At 46.1% G+C, this 20,406-nt stretch overlaps 1 protein-coding gene and 1 long non-coding RNA gene across 7 annotated transcripts in view; one reads left to right on the forward strand and one right to left on the reverse strand.

Moving 5' to 3' along the window:
- The window catches only part of MAML3 (mastermind like transcriptional coactivator 3), a 535,095-nt gene that overhangs the window by 499,769 nt on the left and 14,920 nt on the right, over window positions 1-20,406 (forward strand). The window lies entirely within an intron of this gene.
- LOC147355079 (uncharacterized) lies at window positions 4,789-20,374 on the reverse strand. The gene is made up of 3 exons (XR_015144199.1): window positions 15,784-20,374; window positions 9,904-10,017; window positions 4,789-4,919 (listed from the first exon to the last, which is right to left on the reverse strand). It is a non-coding gene; the product is annotated as an uncharacterized LOC147355079 (long non-coding RNA).

The following is a 20,406-nucleotide window of genomic DNA, read 5'->3' on the forward strand; positions in this document are numbered from 1 at the left end:
AATCGTAGTCTGACGCATTACTCTTGGTGGGTGCACAGGAAGAATCTCCTGCATTCGAAAGGGAGAGCGGAGGGGCAGGGGCCCTCGAAAGGAAAACAAATTGGCTGCTTGTGGAGATCCAGTGTCAGACGTCAGAGGAATCTTGTTCCTTCAGACCCTGTGGGAAGGACCATGGCAACGAGGGGCCCAGTGGGCGAGCGAGCAAAGGAGACAGATGGGGAGATGGGCGCCCCCACCTCAGATGAGAAGACAGAACAAATAGGTAGAAGCCGTCATTTTCCAAAGCCCCATGGAGAGTTCTGAGTGCTGTAGACCAGACAGAGGGCCTCAGCGTTGTCTCTATAAGGGATAGGAAGATTTTTTTCCCAAAGAGGAGATTTTTTCATTTGTTCAAAGGAGTCACCTAATTTCCCAGCTGCTGGTAAATAAAGCATGTTTTTTACCTGGGACCACCAACGTATTCTTCAATCATGAATTTGCAAAGGCCTGACTGGTTTTTTAGAGACTAACTATTTTCTTAGAAATTCCACTGTATAGCGCAGGAAATCTACTCAATGCTCTGGGCTGTGCTGTGCTTGATCGCTCAGTCGTGTCCGACTCTTTGCAGCCCCGTGGACTGTAGCCCACCAGGCTCCTCTGTCCCTGGGATTCTCCAGGCAAGAATACTGGAATGGTTGCCATGCCTTCGTCCAGGGGATCTTCCCAACCCAGGGATCAAACCCAGGTCTCCCACACTGTAGGCGGATTCTTTACCTTCTGAGCCAGCAAGGAAGCCCAAGAATACTGGAGTGGGTAGCCTATCCCTTCTCCAGGGGATCTTCCCAACCCAGGAATCAATCCGGGGCCTCCTGCCTTGCAGGCAGATTCTTCACCAGCTGAGCTACCAGGGAAGCCCACTAAATGCTCTCTGGTGACCCAAATGGGAAGGATATCCAAAAAAGGGGGGATATATGTATAGCTGGTTCACGTTGCTTTACAGGAGAAACTAACACAACATTGCAAAGCAACTATACTCCAAAAAAATTAATTTTTTATACAAAAGGTTAAAAAAAATTTTTTTAACTGCCGTCTCTAGTGGAGATTTAAAAGATTGGTGGAATAAGTGTAATATTAACTATCTTGTGAAACGATGTGGCACCACTTCTGTTGTAGACAAGGTTTGGCACGAAAGCTGAGAATGATTTTTCTGACTTTTTAAAAAGTCCATTAGAGAGCATAAGCCCACGAACAGCCTTGGTGGAAATGCTTAATCATGTTTGTTATGAATTCTACTTGTCATTAAAATCCTTTAATTGTGTTACCATCTAACTTTCCTTGGGCTTCCCAGGTAAAGAACCTGCCTGCCAGAGCAGGAGACATAAGAGACACAGGTTCCATCCCTGGGTTGGGAAGATCCCCTGGAGGAGGACATGGCAACCCACTCCAGTATTCCTGCCTGGAGAATCCCATGGACAGAGGAGCCCTGCCGGCTTACCAGTCCATAGGGTTGCCAAGAGTCAGACACGACTGAAGTGACTTAGCACGCTAACTTTCCTTATTCTTTGTCAGATCTGCTTGAAAAAAGTTAAATGAAACACGTAGCAGGAAGTATAAAGTTGGGGGAACCAGAGAAGGAAATACAAAAATGAAAAGGTTTCTTCTTCTCAGAGTAGTTTGGGGCGTATTTCCTGTTATTGTTTGGCATCTTCATCCCCAGGATATATTGTCAGAGCTTCAAAAATATTCAAGCTATACACCTACCATCCTCCTCCCGCTTAAACAGGTGGCATGTTTAAAATACCCTCTACTAAATTCAGATGTAAATAAATTCAGTTTTTAAAAAGTAGGGAGGACAAAGGAAACTGGAATGATTTACACTCAAATTTTAAGCAGGGATCAACGTCTCTGCCAGACTTCCAGAGCCATGTGAGGGCAAAGGGAGAAAGAGGTCTGGGAGTGAACGGGAGGGGCTGGGAACCAGTGGACCAGGGAGTAACCCACACTTCTGCCCACAGCAAAGAACATGTGCATTCTTATTCTTGGCAACATGAACCTTGCTGTTAAATTGGACTCTCTACTCTTTTTAAAAGTATGTATGTGTTCATTTGGCTGTGTGAGGTCTTCGTTGCAGCTCACAGGATCTCCCTGCTGCGTGCAGGCTTAGTAGCTACGGCACCCGGGCTTAGTTGCCCCGTGACATTTGGGATCTTAGTTCCCCACTCAGGGATCAGACCGGCATCCCCTGCATTGCAAGGCAGATCCTTAACCACTGGACCTCCAGGGAAGTCCTTTGGCTCTTTACTCTCATTCCCACTGTCCGTAATGGAGTCTTGGCCACCACCTCCCCTTCAGGTCCTGGATGGATTCCCCCCAACCCTGCCTCCCCACTTCTCTCCTTCTGATCCATCACCATTCTGATCTCCACTCTACCTGACACCAGCTTAATCATATTAGAGTAATCCTTCTATCGTTTTAGTCCTTCTGAGAGCCTCCTGTGTCTCCCTGGCTGTTGACTGAGTCAGCTGTCTGTGCCGCTGTCATACCCATTGGTGGTCAGACCCACCCTGCCCCACGTGGCTCTTCTCCCTTATGCCCCAACACACACCTCCCTCCTCGTGCCTGACTGCTCCTTTCTTCTCCTTCTCTGCCCCTCAAATCCAAGTCTACACCAGCATCGAAGCTCCCAGTCAAGTCCCCACTTTATCCATGAAGTTCTTCTCTGAGAATTTTAGGGCAGGTGGGTCCTGGGAGATCACCTGGGCAGGTGCCCTCATTTTATAAAGGAAAACATGAAGCTCAGAGATGTTCAGTGACTTGTCCTGAGTCAGACGATCCCGAGAAACCCATGCATCCCCTGCCCACTGTCCCTGCCCCTTTCTACCTTGTAACTGACCATCCCAGGTGTGGCCAGATGGGCTTTATGGAAATCCTGCAGAACCAGGGCACCCGCCACAGTTTCACCCTCGACAGGCTGGGATCGTCCTGGAGGTTTTCAGTGAAGGGAGCTTTGTCCATCCACTGGGACTTTAGTAGCACTCCAGGAGCGAGGCCATGGCTGCCTTTCTCTGAGATTCCACCCACAACACCTGCCATTAGCTGGGGCCCATGGGGACTCCTGGAGCATTCAAAGCTATTTTAAAAGTGAGATGTCATATCTGAATTGAAAGAAAACTTTAATGGCAAACTATGCATTCCGCACATGATGTTCTAGCACTTGGGCTGCGGGTGGAGGGTCTGTGGCACATGCTTGCTTTCTGAGTGGGTTTCCATTTTGGTCATGGAGCAGTAGTGTCTTAGTGTGCATACCATCAAAGCGCAGTTGTAAACACAACCTATACCATGTATTGGGGGTATTTGATTAAGAAGTCAGTTGTTGGCTCTTTTGTTCTATTGGTTGGTTGGTTGGTTTTACCTGGATACTCTAGGAATACTGAAATCTGAGACTGGGAATTGACCTGAACATGCCCTTCAGGGTTGTGCGGTATTGTCTAGTGACAGGCGTAAGGCTCCACGTTCTTGAACCAGATCCTTGAACTTCCCTTAGGTTAGCAGCCTTGGCCATATGTCTTACTGACCTCATCACCCTTCCTTATCCGAGTCCGTTAGCAGAAAGTGAATCAGAGCGGTCCAGAGCTCTCTTGCTTCCTACCCAGGGTGTGTGTGTGTGTCTAACTGTAGGATATATTCGGACTCTGTCCCCAGCGAGCCTCTGGGATGTGCTGAGAGGGAGGGGCACCTGGCAACTGCCCCTGATGCTTCCACGGTGATGTGGCTGGGCCCAAAGGCAGGGGATGGCATCCCCCACCCCCATGTTGTGAGTATCTCTCACCATCCCTTATAGTCAGGCCTCTGAATCCACAGGTTCGGAATCCAGAGACTCAACCAACCACAGATCAGAAATCTTTGGAGAAAAAAATCCAGGAAATTCCAAAAAGCAAAACCTGAATTTACTGTGCCTGGAAATTTTTGACACAGTGCTTACGTTGTCTTTGCAACTGTTTACATAGCATTTACATTGTGTTCGGTATTGTAAGTCATCTAGAGATGATTTAAAGTATAGGGGAGGATTTAAAATACAGGTTATATGCAGCTACTGCACCATTTTATGTAAGGACTTGAGCATTCATGGATTTGGGTATCCGCAGGGGATCCTGGCACCCCCCGAATACCCAGGGATGACTGGGTGCATGGACTTCTACTCTTGAGGGCTTATGTTGACTGACTAATGGGGACTCAGGGGCTTCTTCTGTGCTTGGAAATTTTCTGCAACTGCATCCAAAAAGGATTGAAAGATTGGCCTCAGCCTTTTTTACAAGCTTCTAAATATGAATTAAGAGGTAGTGTTCCCTGGGCCTTACATAAAAAGTAATCTTCAGTTAAAAAAAAAAATTAAGCCCTAAGAACCTAAGACAAATAAGGGAATCTCCGTCTTACTGGCTTTTCCTGTGTGTCACATAATGGGGACATCAGACAGACGGAAAGTTGAATTCAGAGGTTTGCCACCCCTACCTCCCCACTATATATAAAGGTTTCCAACCATTCATACTTCATCTCAGCTTCCAGGAAACATTTGGTTGGCTTGGGAAGGATTTCATCATTTCTGATTGAGAAATACTGTTAGGTTTTTTTTTTTTTTTTAATGTTGAACCAAGATGTGGGGTTTTATTTTATTATGTATTTCTTTTTGGCTGTGCTGGGCCTCCATTACTGCACGTGGGCTTTCTCTAGTTGCGGCGAGCAGGGGCTCCTCTCTAGTGGCGGTACACAGGCTCCTCCCCATTGCAGTAGCTTCTCTTGTTGCAGACCACTGGCTTTAGGGCACGCAGGCCTCGGGAGATGGAACACTCAGGTTTAGTTGCCCCACCAGGGATTGAACGCATGTTCCCTGTATTGGAAGGCAGATTCTCAACCGCTGGACCACCAGGGAAGTCTGAGAAGTTCTTTATGAAGACAGACAGGGGATAAAGAGGAAGAAGTAAAATAATTAGTTGGACCAATGTAAAAGAAACTTGTATATTACAGAAATGATCAAAAGGTAAGGTAAGTCCAGAAATAGGCTTCTTAGTTTCCAGGCTGATAAATACCCTGAGCAGCAGGTTAGATCACCCTCTCCTACTTGAGCATCCATCAGCCCGATCCTCCTGCTCTGATTTTAACCTCCTACAAGCAGACAACTTGCAGAGAAGACGCAGTTGTGAAAGCTCTTAAAAGAGCCATGCGAGTTTAGGTGACGTGTGTGCAAGAATCCCATGTATGTTTTAAAGGAACTGACCCGGATCTGGGAAGGGTAGGTGAAGGGGATATTAAGTCAGCTAAGCTAGAGGAAGAATTAGCACAAGACACTTTGGGGGAAAGTGGGAAGGGGATGGGCAATTGGGATGATAGTAAGGTAAGGGGCTCAGACCAGACTTTAGCTTCTGGTAGGAAAGAGTAAGGGCTTCCCAGGTGGCCCTAGTGATAAAGAACCTGCTTGCCAATGCAGGAGACATAAGAAACGTGGGTTTGATCCTGAGTCAGAAAGATCCCCTGGAGGAGGGCATGGCAACCCACTCCAGTATTCTTGCCTGAACAATGCCATGAGATGAGCCTGGTGGGCTACAGTCCATAGGATCGCAAAGAGTTGGATATAACTGAAGCGACTTAACAGACACACACGCGAGAAAGAGTAGGAAACTGGTGATACATACCAGATGTTGAAGCAAAACTACTTAGGCTTTTACAGGGGATGTGCAGCCCATGACCCCCATCTTAGAAGGCTTCTGTAGCTGTTGCCAATTCAAATGGATTTACTCCTCACTAAAATGAAAGTTTCACATAAACTTCAACCTCATGCTAGTTTCTGCTTCCATATTTAGTTGTCAACTTAATTTTTATCCTAAGCGAAAGGTAGCCATTTGTGAACAGGGATTTCTTCCCTCTGTAAGGCTGGGGAACTGATCTGACCATTAAGAAAGAACAAAATATGAGCTGAACATATAGGCGCCTCACTGTTACTCATATTGATGATAATAATGGCAGAAATTTATCAGCACTTGCTTTGCTGAGAACTGTTGAATCATGCTGCCTAGAGAAGTTTTGGTGAAATGGGTAAAAGTTTAAGAACTGTGGAAAGGATGAATTCTAATTGCTTCCAGATTCCTTTATCCAGGTTACTGTGTGTGTGTGTCTGTGTGTGTGTGTCGAGTCAGGGGCTGCATTCACTGTGATGGACGAAACTCCCTTTGAGGCCCATATTTCTTCCAAGACTATTTTTATCCCAGTCTGTCCCCAACTCTTCTCAAAGTGAACAGAAGACCTGGACCACTTTTAATTTTTGGAGTCATCAGTTACATTTACAAACTGAAGAAACACCAATAAGGTTTTTTCTTTTAAAAAAGAAACTAATGTTTGTTTGTTTTAAAATTCTGGACAGTGTAATTATACCATTCACAAGATAAACACAGGACTGATGAAGACTATTAATTCATAATGGACTTAGTGCAGTGTGATCTAGTTACAGGATACAACTTCAGCCATAAAATAGAGGCATCTTTCAATCATATCAGGGTTTCTCAGCGCCCCCCTGTAAAACCTTGTATGAAGACTGTATCTCAGGCTCTTGGGCACTTCCCTGGTGGTTCAGTGGTTTAGACTCCACACTTCCACTACAGGGGCACAGGTTCAATCCCTGGTAAGGGAACCAACATTCCACATGCCTCACAGAGTAGCCAGAAAAAAAAAAAAGAAAAACTATATCTAAGGCTCTAAACTCAAGGATCACGGTGGATGTAAGACCCAGGGCCCAATGGCCCCCATGCCCACCTGCCCATTGCCCTCCCTGACCCTGCATGAGCCCCCTCCTAGACTTGCTTCTTCTAAGAACCTGGTTCTCAGCCTGAATCTCTAAGTGTGTAAAGTAACAACCCCAGATTTCTAATGTGCCTCCTCTTTCTTCTCCTTTCCCATGGCCTCCCATAACCCCACCGTGGCAGCTGGCCTGGCTCTGCTCTCAGGAGTGTGGCAAGGGCCATCCTCCCCAGAGCCTCGCTGTGATCACACCTGGTTTGCCCAGAGACAGGTTGGACCGTGAGAAACCCAGCAGAGCGGGCTGACACAGACCTTTCCTCCCGTCCTGGGGAGGGGAGAGACCAGGGGACAGCTTCATAGAAGTGGCTCTTCCCAGGCATCCTCATCTAGCAGCCCCAAGTGCCCCCTCCCATGACTGCGGGGAGGACAGGGAAGACAGAGACGTGACCAAGCCTCCTCTGCATGGTGAGCCCTCCAGCTCCAAGCCTTCCTTCCCTTCTTCCTGTCTTGTAGTGGCTGCCGCAGAGAGCGCCATTTGGCAGCATGGTGGTACTGCTGTCTATAAATGGAAACACTGGCCTGACTCCCAGTATAACACAAGATAGGTCTCTGCAGCAGTTATGCAATCTGAGCTCTGATGACTTCATCAGAAGAGGGTGGGGGCAATGAAAGAGAAAGGTACAGGATGGGGGAACAGTAGCTTGGGAGGAAAATTTTCCCAGGAGCTCATCTGAAGACAATGGAGACTTCTTTTTCCTCCCCTCTCGATTTTTAAATCAAGGAAACAAAGGCAGCAGACAAATGGGTAAAAAACCTTCTTCCTGGAGCCACTGACAAACCACTTGCAGTCCATGCAGCCCCTTGGATACAGGCGGTGTCCCCTGCTGTGGAGCAGGTCTCAAGCCCCTGGGCTGGGTTTTCTGACAGCCCCGAGGAGGAGATAGCCTGTAGAGGTCGACAGTGACGTTCACTCATCTCTCTGAGTTCTTAAATTCTAAAGGCTAGGCTGGTTCTGGCCATGCTCTGTGGTCTTGAGCCTAGAATGGGAAAAAAAAAAATCCCGAAAGCAGGGTGGTGCCCCAAAGGAAAGTTTATCCAGGTGCATCAGAGAATTCTTGCAAGATGTCAGTCCCCTTGGAGCCTTCTCTGGGACTTGAAGGCTCTTTGTTGAAGCAACGAAAACCTGGCTTACGTGCTGAACCTGTAGCCAAAGCCAGTCTGCCCATGTTCATGCCGCGTCCAGGCCTAGACAGGAGACCTGCCCGTTAACAGTGTCTGTTGCACACCCCAGAGTGTGAGGTGGGCTCTGGTGGAAATAGACACTAGAGCCCCTCTCAAACTCACTATACTCCTGGTCTGTTTAGCCTAAATAATCTTTTTTTTTTTTTTAATTGGAGGATAACTCCTTTACAGTGTTGCACTGGTTTCTGCCATACATCAACATGAATCAGCTATACGTGTCCCCTCCCTCGTAAGCCTCCCTCCCACCTCCCATCCGGTCCCACCGCTCTGGGTCATCACAGAGCACCAGGCTGAGCTCCCTGCACTATTCAGCAACTTCCCATTAGCTATCTGTTTTACACATGGTAATGTATATATTTCAATGCTACTCTCTCAACTCGTCCCACCCTCTCTTTCCTCTGTTGTGTCCATAAATCTGTCTCTATTCCTGCCCTGTAAACAGGTTCATCAGTATATTTTTCTAGATTCCATATGTATGTGTTAATATACAATATTTGCTTTTTTCTGACTTACTTCACTCTGTATGTGCATGCGTGCATGCATGCTCAGCCGCTTCAGTCGTATCCAGCTCTTTGTAACAGTGTGGACTATAGTCCTCCAGGCTCCTCTGTCCATGGGATTCTCCAGGCAAGAATACTGGAGTGGGTTGCTGTGCCCTCCTCCAGGGGATCCTCCCGACCCAGGGATTGAACCTGTGTCTCCTGCCTCTCCTGCATTGCAGACAGATTTTTTACCACTGAGCCACCGAAGAAGCCCCTTCACCCTGTATAACATAGCCTGCTGCTAAGTCACTTCAGTCATGTCCGACTCTGTGCGACCCATAAACGGCAGCCCACCAGACTCTGCCGTCCCTGGGATTCTCCAGGCAAGAACACTGGAGTGGGTTGCCATTGCCTTCTCCAGTATAACATAGCCTAAATAGTCTTAATGAGGTTTAGTTATTTTTGGGGAGGCAAGGAAGGTATAGTATAGTTTAATGAATCCTCTAAATATTGGCCATTTATGTTGTTCCTTTTTCTTTTTTGCTACTCAAAACCATGTGTGCTATTTAAGATAAATCTTTGCACAAAGCTATGAATATTTCCAGGAAATGAGTCCTTTGAAATGGAATTTATGAATCTGATATACTCAAGTCTTTGATCACCCTGTCCCTCCACTCTGTAACCCATTCCCCTGTTGGCTAGCTGAGGCCTGCCGAGACATCACTTCGTCCAGGAAGTCTTCAGTCCCCTCCCAGGCAGTCGGGTGTTCCCTGGTGAAAGGCCCAGAATTGTGGCTTATGCCACCTCCTCTTCAAAGATGTCATGAGTGGCTCAGAAACTAAGGGCTCCTCCCTCCCCACCAGAATTGTGGACTGCTTGAAAACAAGCAAAGAGACCCTTTTTTTCTTTGCTCTTTTAGGTCAATTTAAATACTTTATTTCTTTACAGCATGAGGCTTTATAATATTTATTTGAAGCAATATGTTCATAATAGAAAATTTGAAAGAGTTTAAAAACAAAAATCACTTATAATCCCCATATAACATGATCGTTCTGTGGCTAGTCTTAGTAACTGCTTTTTCTTCCCCTTTTCAGTATATATTGTAAGAGTTTGTATTATGTGATTAGATAGCCTGAGAACGCATGATTTTTATTGGCTGCCTAGTATTCATGGTATGGATGTACCATAATTTATTTAATCAAGCTCCTATTGTTGCACACTAATGAACATTTAACCAATTTAGAGTTGCTTTGGTGGTGGAATTAATTACAACACAGGGATCAAAAGGACTCTATAATTTACATCAAAGGCAGAGGAAAAGCATAACTCTCAAAGTTGTGTTTCCACTGGAGGAATCTATGGTAACTATGTTCAAAGTACCGATAAGGACAAACGGTATTTTTGTTGTTTTTACCTCCAAGTAAGTCCTTGAAAGTCTGACCTTCTTATGGCTGATGGCACTCTCCCATTTTGCTCTGGATCGCCAACTCTAACCCTTTCTTTCATCTTCAGCGGAAGGTCCGGTAGCCTGGAGAAGCAGTGTGTGACAGGGTTATCTTTTTCCCTCCTCTCTAGTCATATGTGACCTTGATCACATACAACTCACCACAATCAGTTTAGCAAATACTCTGTTGCAGCTGTGGACCTAGCTCTGTGCTGATGCTGGAAACGTGTGTGCGTGCGTGCTCAGACACTTCAGTCATGTCCAACTCTTTGTGATCCTATGGACTTTAGCCCACCAGGCACCTTAATCCATGGGATTCTCCAGGTAAGTATACTGGAGTGGGTTGCCATGCCCTCCTTCAGGGGATCTTCCTGACCCAGAGATTGAATCCTGGTCTCCTGCATTGCAAGCAGATTCTTTACTGCTAAGCCACCGGGGAAGCCCCAATGCTGGGAGACCCATAATGAAATCTGTAGACCTTGAAGGAGTGTTGCCATAAGGTAATATCCTACCAGAAAATTCCCGCTTATAAGCATTTAAAAGGGCTTCCCTAGTGGTTCAGCCGGAGAAGGCAATGGCACCTCACTCCAGTACTCTTGCCTGGAGAATCCCATGGATGGAGGAGCCTGGTGGGCTGCCGTCTATGGGGTCGCACAGAGTCGGACACGACTGAAGCGACTTAGCAGCAGCAGCAGCAGCAGTGGTTCCGAAGTACAGAATCTGCCTACCGGTGCAGGAGACCCAGGATATGTGAGTTCCATCTCTGGGTAGAGAAGATCCCCTGCAGAAGGAAATGGCAACCCACTCAAATATTCTTGCCTGGGGAAATCCTGTGGACAGAAGAGCCCGGCAGGCTATCGTTCATGGAAGTCACAAAGAGTCAGACACAACTTAGCAACAACAACAAAGCATGTGGAAAGTTGGAACTTCCTACCTCTCCACCAGTTACTTAGTAAAAAATAGTGGTACAATCATGTATATATACCATGATCGTGAGCATGGAAAATATATTATTGTACTGGGCTGGAAGCTGGGAAGAAACATAGAAACACATCAAAACATGGTTGCCTGTGAGTGTTAAAAATGAAAGTTGCCTTTTAAAAATACTTTTAGACAATACATTTTTTAATACTTATTTTTCTGGCTGCACCAGCTCTTTGTTGCAGCAGGCAGGATCTTAGCTGCAGCACGTGAACTGTTAGTCGTGGCACGTGGGATCTAGTTCCCTGTCCAGGGATGGAACCCAGGCCCCCTGCATCGAGACAATGGAGTTTGAGCCACTGGACCACCAGGGAAGTCCCCTTGCAGACATTATTTTTAAATTTTCCCAATGATTGTGGGGAGGATGAAAATCTGCAAAACATATATTTGTTAAAGAGTCAAAAGTCTGAGTAGGAATGCCATCCTGCTCACTGAGAACCTAGAAAGAAAATCAAGTTTAAAGTCTTAGACCTCATTATCCTAGGAATTAAGCTAGAGCCAGAGACACAGCACTTCCTTCACCCTGACTTTCTAAAGCTGCATGATCAAGAAGTCATAGCAATAATAGTGATAACAAGCTATGTGTTGTGTGGTCAGGACATGCCCGTCACTGGACCCTCGAGTTTCTACCCAAGCCTATTGGGTTCCTCCACTGCTCCTTCTTAAAAGCGGAACAAAGAACTTTCCTGCACCCACTTAAACAGACTTAGCATTGCACCCCCAAGTTACTGTCCTGCGCGTGATAAGCTTGCTAAATTGGTAAACTACCTCAAAACTCAGTCATCTTGGTGACACAGCCGCATCACAAAACAAACTTTTTTATCCAAACTTCCTCAGTAATCTGCTGAAACAGAGATGTTTATATGGGGTGGGTCTATTGGGGCACCGCTATGAATTTATTACAAGCAACTCTCCAAACCCACAGTGAAAAATTATTCTGGACAAGGACAAAGAAAGTCTTTAAAAGAAGCCACCATCCTGAAACCAAGTTTCTGCCCTGACACTTGATCAACTTCAAAGAGAATTCTAAGGTTTTATTTTATTTTGTTTCTTCCTTCCATTTCTGGTTGAATGGGCTAATCTTATGCCCTTTCTTTAAATGTCAAAGTTGATACCACAAAGGCATCCTAATTTTGGGTATCAGGCAACATATAAAACATGATGTATATTTTTGTGCTCTTTCAGCTTCATCCTTTGATCCCAATAGAGTGTCTACCTTTTTCTTCTATTCCCATCCCTTTCCCCCACCCCACCTCCTTCCCATTTCTCTTTACTCCAGAGCCCTCTTGGGTGGTCTGCTCAATTTAGACCAGATGCACATTCTGGTCAGTGGAAAAGTCAGAATCCCAAAGACTGTGGGACATCAGGCAAGTTACTTAACCTCTCAGAGACTCAGATTTTTTGTTTTAATCAACAAAATGAGTTTGATTACACAGATGAAAACACTCCTACAGTAAGGTACCCCATACATGCTAGTTGTCTTCTGTTGTTGCTTTGGGCCTTTTTCATGTCTGAAGAGGGAACTTTCCTCAAATCTTAGCTTTCCTACTGTATATCAGACCAGGAGACAGGAAGCCAAGTGGCGTTTGATGCTTTCTCCCTGAGCAAAGGAGTTGAACTGGCCTCACCCATTCCTGGATCTTGGCTGCTCCTAGCCTTCACAGCAGAGCTGCAGGAACACTGACCTTTGTGGAAGAATCACAGCATAGGCTTTTTCCAGAATTCTTAAGCCTATACTGCCTGCACAGCCCTCTGAAAATTAGATCTGTTCCAACTGCGGAAGAATTTGCAATAGAAAGCTAAGTAGCTGGGCACTCTGACTTGCTTTGGAAAGTGCAGGGTTTGTCATCTAATCAGGGCATAGACAGTGCTGATACCCCAGGTTGCAGTCAGTGCTCCTACACCAGGATTATTTGCCCAGTGAGTCTCAAAATATGGGGCACTGTGGTGATTGGTGTGTGTAGTCAGTCGCTCAGTTGTGTCTGACTCTTTGTGACCCCGTGGACTGTAGCTGGCCAGGCTCCTCTGTCCATGGGATTCTCTAGGCAAGAATGTAGGAGTGGGTAGTCATCCCCTTCTCTAGGGGATCTTCCTGACCCAGGGATCAAACTCAGGTCTCCTGCATTGCAGGTGGATTCTTTAACATCTGGGCCACCAGGGAAGCCCTGTGGTTATCCTGGGGCATGTTAAATTGCACCCAGAGACTCTTGTTCTGGAGACCTGGAGTAGAGTCTGAAAATTTGCATTTCTAACAAGCTCCCAGGTTATGCTAATAATGCTGGTCCTAGAACCACACTTTGAGAACCCCTGGTTTAGCCCATCATGGTTCCCCAAAAGCCCACCCCACACTGAAAGTGGAGGAGGTTTTAGCACCTTCTTAGCCATTTTCTCTCTATAGCTCATTCATCCCCAGAGTTTCCTTTGTCAAGGGAGGAGTCCTACTGGATATGATTTCCATTTGAGGAGGTGGGGGTAGAGACCAAGCAGTCAGGTGGCCTCCTGAGCCTGAGAATGCCAACTCACCACCCTGAGCCCCAGGGAGTCCACCCAGCTCCGCAGTGGGTGTCGGATTCTGACACGAAACTGCTGAACTCCTTCCCAGCAAGTGTGGTGTTCTGCGTGAAACGTCAGCTTCGACCTTTGAAAAGACTCCCTCTTTCTGAAACTTAAAACTTGACCAGTACCTTTGCAGGAGAAAGCACCCCGAGAGTGGTGATAGGTTGGACATAGAAGCGGCGTGACATATAAAATCTAGACAAAATTCCATTTGGGCTGTATTTTTTTTTAATTACTTGACCCGCTTAAGTGTGTGTGTGAAAAGCACAGATTTGTTTTCTGAGACATGCTTTTTGTTTCTATATTAATTTTACTTTTCCCTACCGTGAACAATCCTCCTGTCTCCCCCCATTTCCTCCGGCACCCACTTCCTTCCCAATGACGCTCGGCTAGGAGAGGGTGGCGAAATGCGCCCCGGAGCGCGTAGCGATCTCACCGCTGCGTAGCGGCTCTCAGGCGGAGGACCTGGGGGCCCCTGGGCGGCTCTCCCGGTCCCCTCTGCCCTCCGCACTACCCCTGCCCGCGCCCGGACCTCCCGGTCGGTTTCTTTGTTAAGAACGCCTGCGCAGAGAGGCATCTTCGGCCCTTCAGGGGCGCACGGGTTCCACTCCTGACTTCTCAGTCCCCTAAGGGCTTGTAAGCACAGAGGCTCGAGTCGAGAGGCTAAATTACGCCCCAGGGGGCTTCTTAAGTAAAATCCTAAATTTCATTTAGGTTCTTCGTAAGCCTTTCGATGGCGAAGCCACTAAGCCCAGGCTCGCCCGCCCCCAGCGCTTCCCTCCCCACGCCGGCTTCTTGCAGACTGGGTTACGGGGGAACCCTGTCCCTCTCAGATGGTCCGCCCCTGGGTCTGGGGTACGCCACTGTCCTTACCCTCTCGGGTCGCCACCGCCCCCATCACCTCCCCCAGCTCCCGGTCCTTCCGTTTCCTTGCATAGCCTCCCCCACCCCCCACTTGAAATCTCCCTCCCCTCGGGCTGGAAGCAAAGTCGGTAATAAGAAACCAGTTCAGTGTCAGTCGGATAGAGGGGGGAGATAACCCCAGAGATACACGGCAATGGAGAGAGAACTCGTTTTGTGTAAAGAGGGCCTCGAGTCACCAGGGAATTCCTGGATTGTCTCGGGCTGTCGTGTGTGATGTCCATCACGCCGTGCGAACACCATCTGCTCGGTATTATGCTCTCAGTTGCCAGGCTACCTGCTGTACGCAGTAACACTTGACTGCCTGGCTCCACGCTCGCAGCGTTAGCCCAGACGCGCCGGGCGGGGGGACCGGTGGGGGAGAAAGGCGAGTCATGATTAAGCCATCTGCAGGCTGGGGGCGGGGGGACACGCCGCGCGGGCGGAGCGGGCGGGCTGGCAGGCAGCGAGGACCGGGCTGACACCACCATCTGCTGGGGCAGAGGCAGAACAGCAGCTGTTCCTTGTTCCCCTCCCCGCCCCACCTGAACACCTGAAAAAAGGCTGAAGCCCTGAGCACCCTCCAGCCAGTTCTCCACTGAGCACCCCCCACCCCAGTCTCCATCACCACCCGCAGCCTCCCTTCCAAGGAGCCGGCAGTCTTTCGTTCACTGCCAGCAACCACAGCCCTTCTCACCCGAACAGTATGCATTTCTTGAAAACACATCAGAGACATAAAGCTTCCCTGTGCATAGATTTATAAATAAACAGCTGGCTGCTCTTAAGAGATATTTTTACCACAGCTGTTTTTTGAAGTAGAAAACGGCCTCTTAGGGGGGGAGGTAGGGTGTTTTTTATAACTTCTACCTTTCTCTCCAGCCCATAGAAAATTGCTAAGATTTTTTTTCCTGGAGGAGAAGATACGTAAAATAGATTCATTGGTTTTGATGCCCCCCCTTCCTGTATTTTACTGAAGAGTGAGAGCTTTGGGAAATAATGAAGATCTATGTAGTCAATTGGATTTCTGAGAGGAAGAGATGGAATTAAGATTCTGGATGGAAGGCAAGGGAGGTCGTTGGGCAGGGGATGGAGTGGAGAACAAGCTAGTAATTAAAACTAAAAATACTGCATCATTTGGCTTCAAGGCATTACATTTCTGGTGACGAAAGCTCAGCCTGGTTTTCTCTAATTGCACACACAGTGTGTGTCCTCCTTAGAAACAAGAGCTGTGGCTTGAAATCCTGAAATTCGACAGACTATTGCTCATTAAGAACTCTTAGGCTGGAGGTTAAAAGCCACCATGTCATGTGAAACAGCTAATGGCCTCAGCCAGCTCAATTTGTAAGGTGAGTCACTTGGCACAGCTTCACACTTGGCTTACACACCTAAGGCTGGGGCCCTAGCGTCACTTACCCACTGTTGAATGCAGCAGAACTGGTTGGGAGAGGTGTATCCACCTAGGCTCACAGATGTTTCCAATGGAAGGGAGTCCTTTAAAAATGCACACAGCCGTCCTGCCTCTCGGGGTTCCATTCAAGTCGCTGCAGGGAAATCGGTCTTCAGGTCTTCAGTGAGAAACCTGAAGGCAGAATCTTTGAGAGGGAATCATTTGGGGAAATACATAATCCTGGGAGGTAATAACCAAACTTTCCCTTTGGGAAGGGTTTTTCCCACTGTGCTTTTGAAGTACAGCACCACCCCCAGCCCCATCTGAAAGTACAGCATTCCTATGAAATCTTTCCTAAGCCGAAATGGCCTGCAGTGAGTAAGCAAACACCTTAGGACACCTCTTGCCAAGAGTGTGCAGAATAAATAGAGATAAAACACAGATGCTCACAGAGTTCAAAGCTGTGGCGACTTGATGCTGAGATGCTGAGTGTAGTTCCTGGGGGAGGAGCTTGGTGGCGCCACTCTCACAGATGGGGGTGCCTGCTGTCTCTATAATGACTCTCCGCAAAACGAACTCTGATGATATTTTAGATTTTCACCTTTTTCTATAAACTCTAAAATCCTCTTCAGATGTCTCCTGGTTAGCAAAACCAGATACTAGTGTAGGTCTTCTGTAAAAGCTAAGTGGCATAAAGTGAACTTTTGAAAAGTGGGTGATACCTATATTTATTTTTGGTCCAGGAAGACAGGGACTAGAAGTGCTGAGATGAATCTAGGTCCCCACCTCATTCGCCTCTCCCTTTCTTTCTGGGTGGAGAGAAGGCTGGGAAAGCAACTCATCACTACTTACCACTTCTGGGCAAGCTCACCAGGTACTTGTGGGCTGATCTTATAGGACAAGAGTATCTCAAAGTGCACGAAGACAATGGGGCCAGCCCACACCAGACCGCTCATAAAATCAAGCTGAAGAAAACTGGATCTCCCCCTGGGTCTCATTTTCTTTTCCCACTGTCTCCTCCTTATCAAAACTGGAGATTTCAAATATGCTTAAATACTCAGAAAAAAAAAACACCTGTATATCTGTATTTTCGCTGATTGCTTAACTGTCTGTTGTGTGAATTCCTTTGTTAAAGTGTTAAGTCAGTTGGCCATTTGTCTCCAAAGGTGGCAAGAAACAGCTTTATCCCACTGGAAGAAAGGGTTTGGGAAACAGGCAGCAAGTTTAGGGGGAAAAGAAAAGAGTAAAATATCTCGATCTCTGCAGGGATTAGTCTTAAAGTAAACTTTTGGGGAGCTTAAACTTTCAGGCATTTTGAATATGCCGTATTTTTATTAACATAAATATTTCATAACTCTCTACCTTTTCATTATCTATATACAGAGAAAATACACAAGGACAATAAGTTTTAACTTCAGCAATATCACACTTATGTTTGAAAACTAGAACACAGTGTATTTGTGGGACAGATACTGTATATTTAGTTTACAAGCAATTCTTAGGTGCAGTCTTGGCACCATGGACCCATCATCCAGGAAAAACCTGTACTTATGAAAAGAATACTGAATTTAGTCTCAATCAATATTTCAGTTCTATGAGTGCTGATTCTTCCCTTTACTAACTGTGTGGCCTGGGCCACCACACTAACCAGAGCTTTTAAAAAAAAATTTTTTTTTTAATTTTATAGAAGTATAATTGATTTACATTGTTGTATTTCATTTCTGCTGTATAGCAAAGTGACTCATATATATATATATATATATATTCACACACACATTCTTTTCATATTCTTTTCCATTCTTTTCCATAGTTCCCTGTGCTATACAGTAGGACTTTATGTATATATATGCTTATCCATCCTATATATAATAGATTGCATCTGCTAATCCCAAACTCCCAGTCTCTCCCTCCTCAACCAGTCTCCCCTTGGCAACCACAAGTCTGCTCTCTGTATCTGTAAATCTGTTTTTGTTTCATAAATATATTTATTTATGCCACATTTTAGATCCCACATATAAGTGATGTGATGTTATTTGTCTTTCTCTGCCTGACTGACTTAGTATGATAATCTCTTGGTCCATCCATGTTGCTGCAGGGGCAATATTTCAGTCCTTTTTGTCACTGAAGGAAATGGCAGCCCACTCCAGTGTTCTTGTCTGGAGAATCCCAGGGGTGGGGGAGCCTGGTGGGCTGCCATCTCTGGGGTCACACAGAGTCGGACATGACTGAAGTGACTTAGCAGCAGCAGCAGCATTCTATTGTATATATGTGCCGCATCTTTATCCATTCATCTGTAGATTTAGGTTGTTTAGATTTGGGTTGCTTCCACGTCCGGGCGGTTGTGAATAGTGCTGCTATGATCACAGGGTTGCATGTATCTTTTCGAATTACAGTTTTATCTGGGTATATGTCCAGGAGTGGGATTGCTTGATCATCAGTTCAGTTCAGTCCCTCAGTCGTGTCCGACTCTTTTTGACCCCATGAATCACAGCACGCCAGGCCTCCCTGTCCATCACCAACTCCCCGGAGTTCACTCAGACTCACGTCCATCGACTCAGTGATGCCATCCAGCCATCTCATCCTCTGTCGTCCCCTTCTCCTCCTGCCCCCAATCCCTCCCAGCATCAGAGTCTTTTCCAATGAGTCAACTCTTCGCATGAGGTGGCCAAAGTACTGGAGTTTCAGCTTTAGCATCATTTCTTCCAAAGAAATCCCAGGGCTGATCTCCTTCAGAATGGACTGGTTGGATCTCCTTGCAGTCCAAGGGACTCTCAGGAGTCTTCTCCAACACCACACTTCAAAAGCATCAATTCTTCGGCACTCAGCCTTCTTCACAGTCCCACTCTCACATCCATACATGACCACAGGAAAAACCATAGCCTTGACTAGACGGACCTTAGTTGGCAAAGTAATGTCTCTGCTTTTGAATATGCTATCTAGGTTGGTCATAACTTTCCTTCCAAGGAGTAAGCATCTTTGAATTTCATGGCTGTAGTCACCATCTTTAGTGATTTTGGAGCCCAGAAAAATAAAGTCTGACACTGTTTCCACTGTTTCCCCATCTATTTCCCATGAAGTGATGGGACTGGATGCCATGACCTTTGTTTTCTGAATGTTGAGCTTTAGGCCAACTTTTTCACTCTCCACTTTCACTTTCATCAAGAGGCTTTTGAGTTCCTCTTCACTTTCTGCCATAAGGGTGGTGTCATCTGCATATCTGAGGTTATTGATATTTCTCCTGGCAATCTTGATTCCAGCTTGTGCTTCTTCCAGTCCAGCGTTTCTCATGATGTACTCTGCATAGAAGTTAAATAAGCAGGGTGACAATATACAGCCTTAACGTACTCCTTTTCCTATTTGATCTTATGGCAACTCTATTGTTAGTTTAGCGCTTCTAACTCAACCTTCTTGAGCTGTTGTTACCTGGGTGAGAGGAGGAATAGGTTTTTGTTTGGCTTCTTGGTGCTTGTTTTGTTTTGTTTGGATACTGGAGGGAGGGAAGAAGATCCAACACAATTCTATATTTTGAGAGGAAACTCCCCTCAGGGTTGACTCTATTGACACTGAAGAGGAAGAAAAGTGAAAAGAGAACAAACATTAAAATCCAGTTTGCAGTTTTCCATTTAGGATGGCTCATAGGAGGCAGGTAAAATTCATGTTGTTCACAAAGCAGGCTTGTTGAATGCATTAATAAAGGAATGCATTAATAGTGATGGAAATACCATGGCAAATAGAAGTAATATATAAAATTTGATAACTACTAAGCATCCATTTAAGGTAGTCACTTTTGTGTATACATCTTTATAACCTTAATTTCCTTCACCACGTATAACTGGGACTAATAACCAGCGTGAAAAACTGAGTATCTAGATTTTACAATGAGGAAGTCTTTCTTAAAAATCCAGTCTAACTGCCTAAAAAATGTTTGATGTAGATTTATTCACATTTGTCTCTCCTGATCTAAGTCTCATAACTGTCCCTCACAAAATGACTGTGTTTGTCCTTATACGTGTACCCATTTAATTTGTATACTTCTCAGACAGCAGCTTCTGTTTGTTCAGATTAATTACTTGAAACTTGAATGAATTAAAGGGAATCTTTCTGCAGAATGGGCTTCCCTGGTGGCTCAGAGGGTAAAGCGTCTGCCTGCAATGCGAGAGACTGGGGTTCGATCCCTGGGTTGGGAAGATTCCCTGGAGAAGGAAATGGCAACCCACTCCAGTATTGTTGCCTGGAGAATCCCTTGGATGGAGGAGCCTGATAGGCTACAGTCCATGGGGTCACAAATACTTGGACACGATTCAGCGACTTCACTTCACTTCACACTTTTCTGCAGAATGATCAGATAATACTTTGCCATTACGAGGTGTGCTTGGTAGAATGAACAGGAAAGGAAGCATCAATAAACTACATCTTATGGCCACACGCCTACTTTTCCCATCAGCTGTCTTTTCCCCGTGGTCTACACCATTGGGTTGTTACTTCCTCTTGAGCACAGTCTCGGAGGAGTCACCTGGGCTGTGTATGAGGGGTTCCCTATCTCCTGTTCCTTAAAGACTGGTCCTTAAAAGTTGACATCCTTTGACATAATTATTGAATCTAGAGACCCAGTTCAACCCCCAACATTTAAATTATCTCAGACACCTGAG

Source organism: Bos grunniens, chromosome 17 (assembly GCF_055505025.1).
Source record: "Bos grunniens cultivar Pamir isolate PY7600 chromosome 17, Bosgru_T2T1.0, whole genome shotgun sequence".
NCBI classification, from domain to species: Eukaryota; Metazoa; Chordata; class Mammalia; order Artiodactyla; family Bovidae; genus Bos; species Bos grunniens.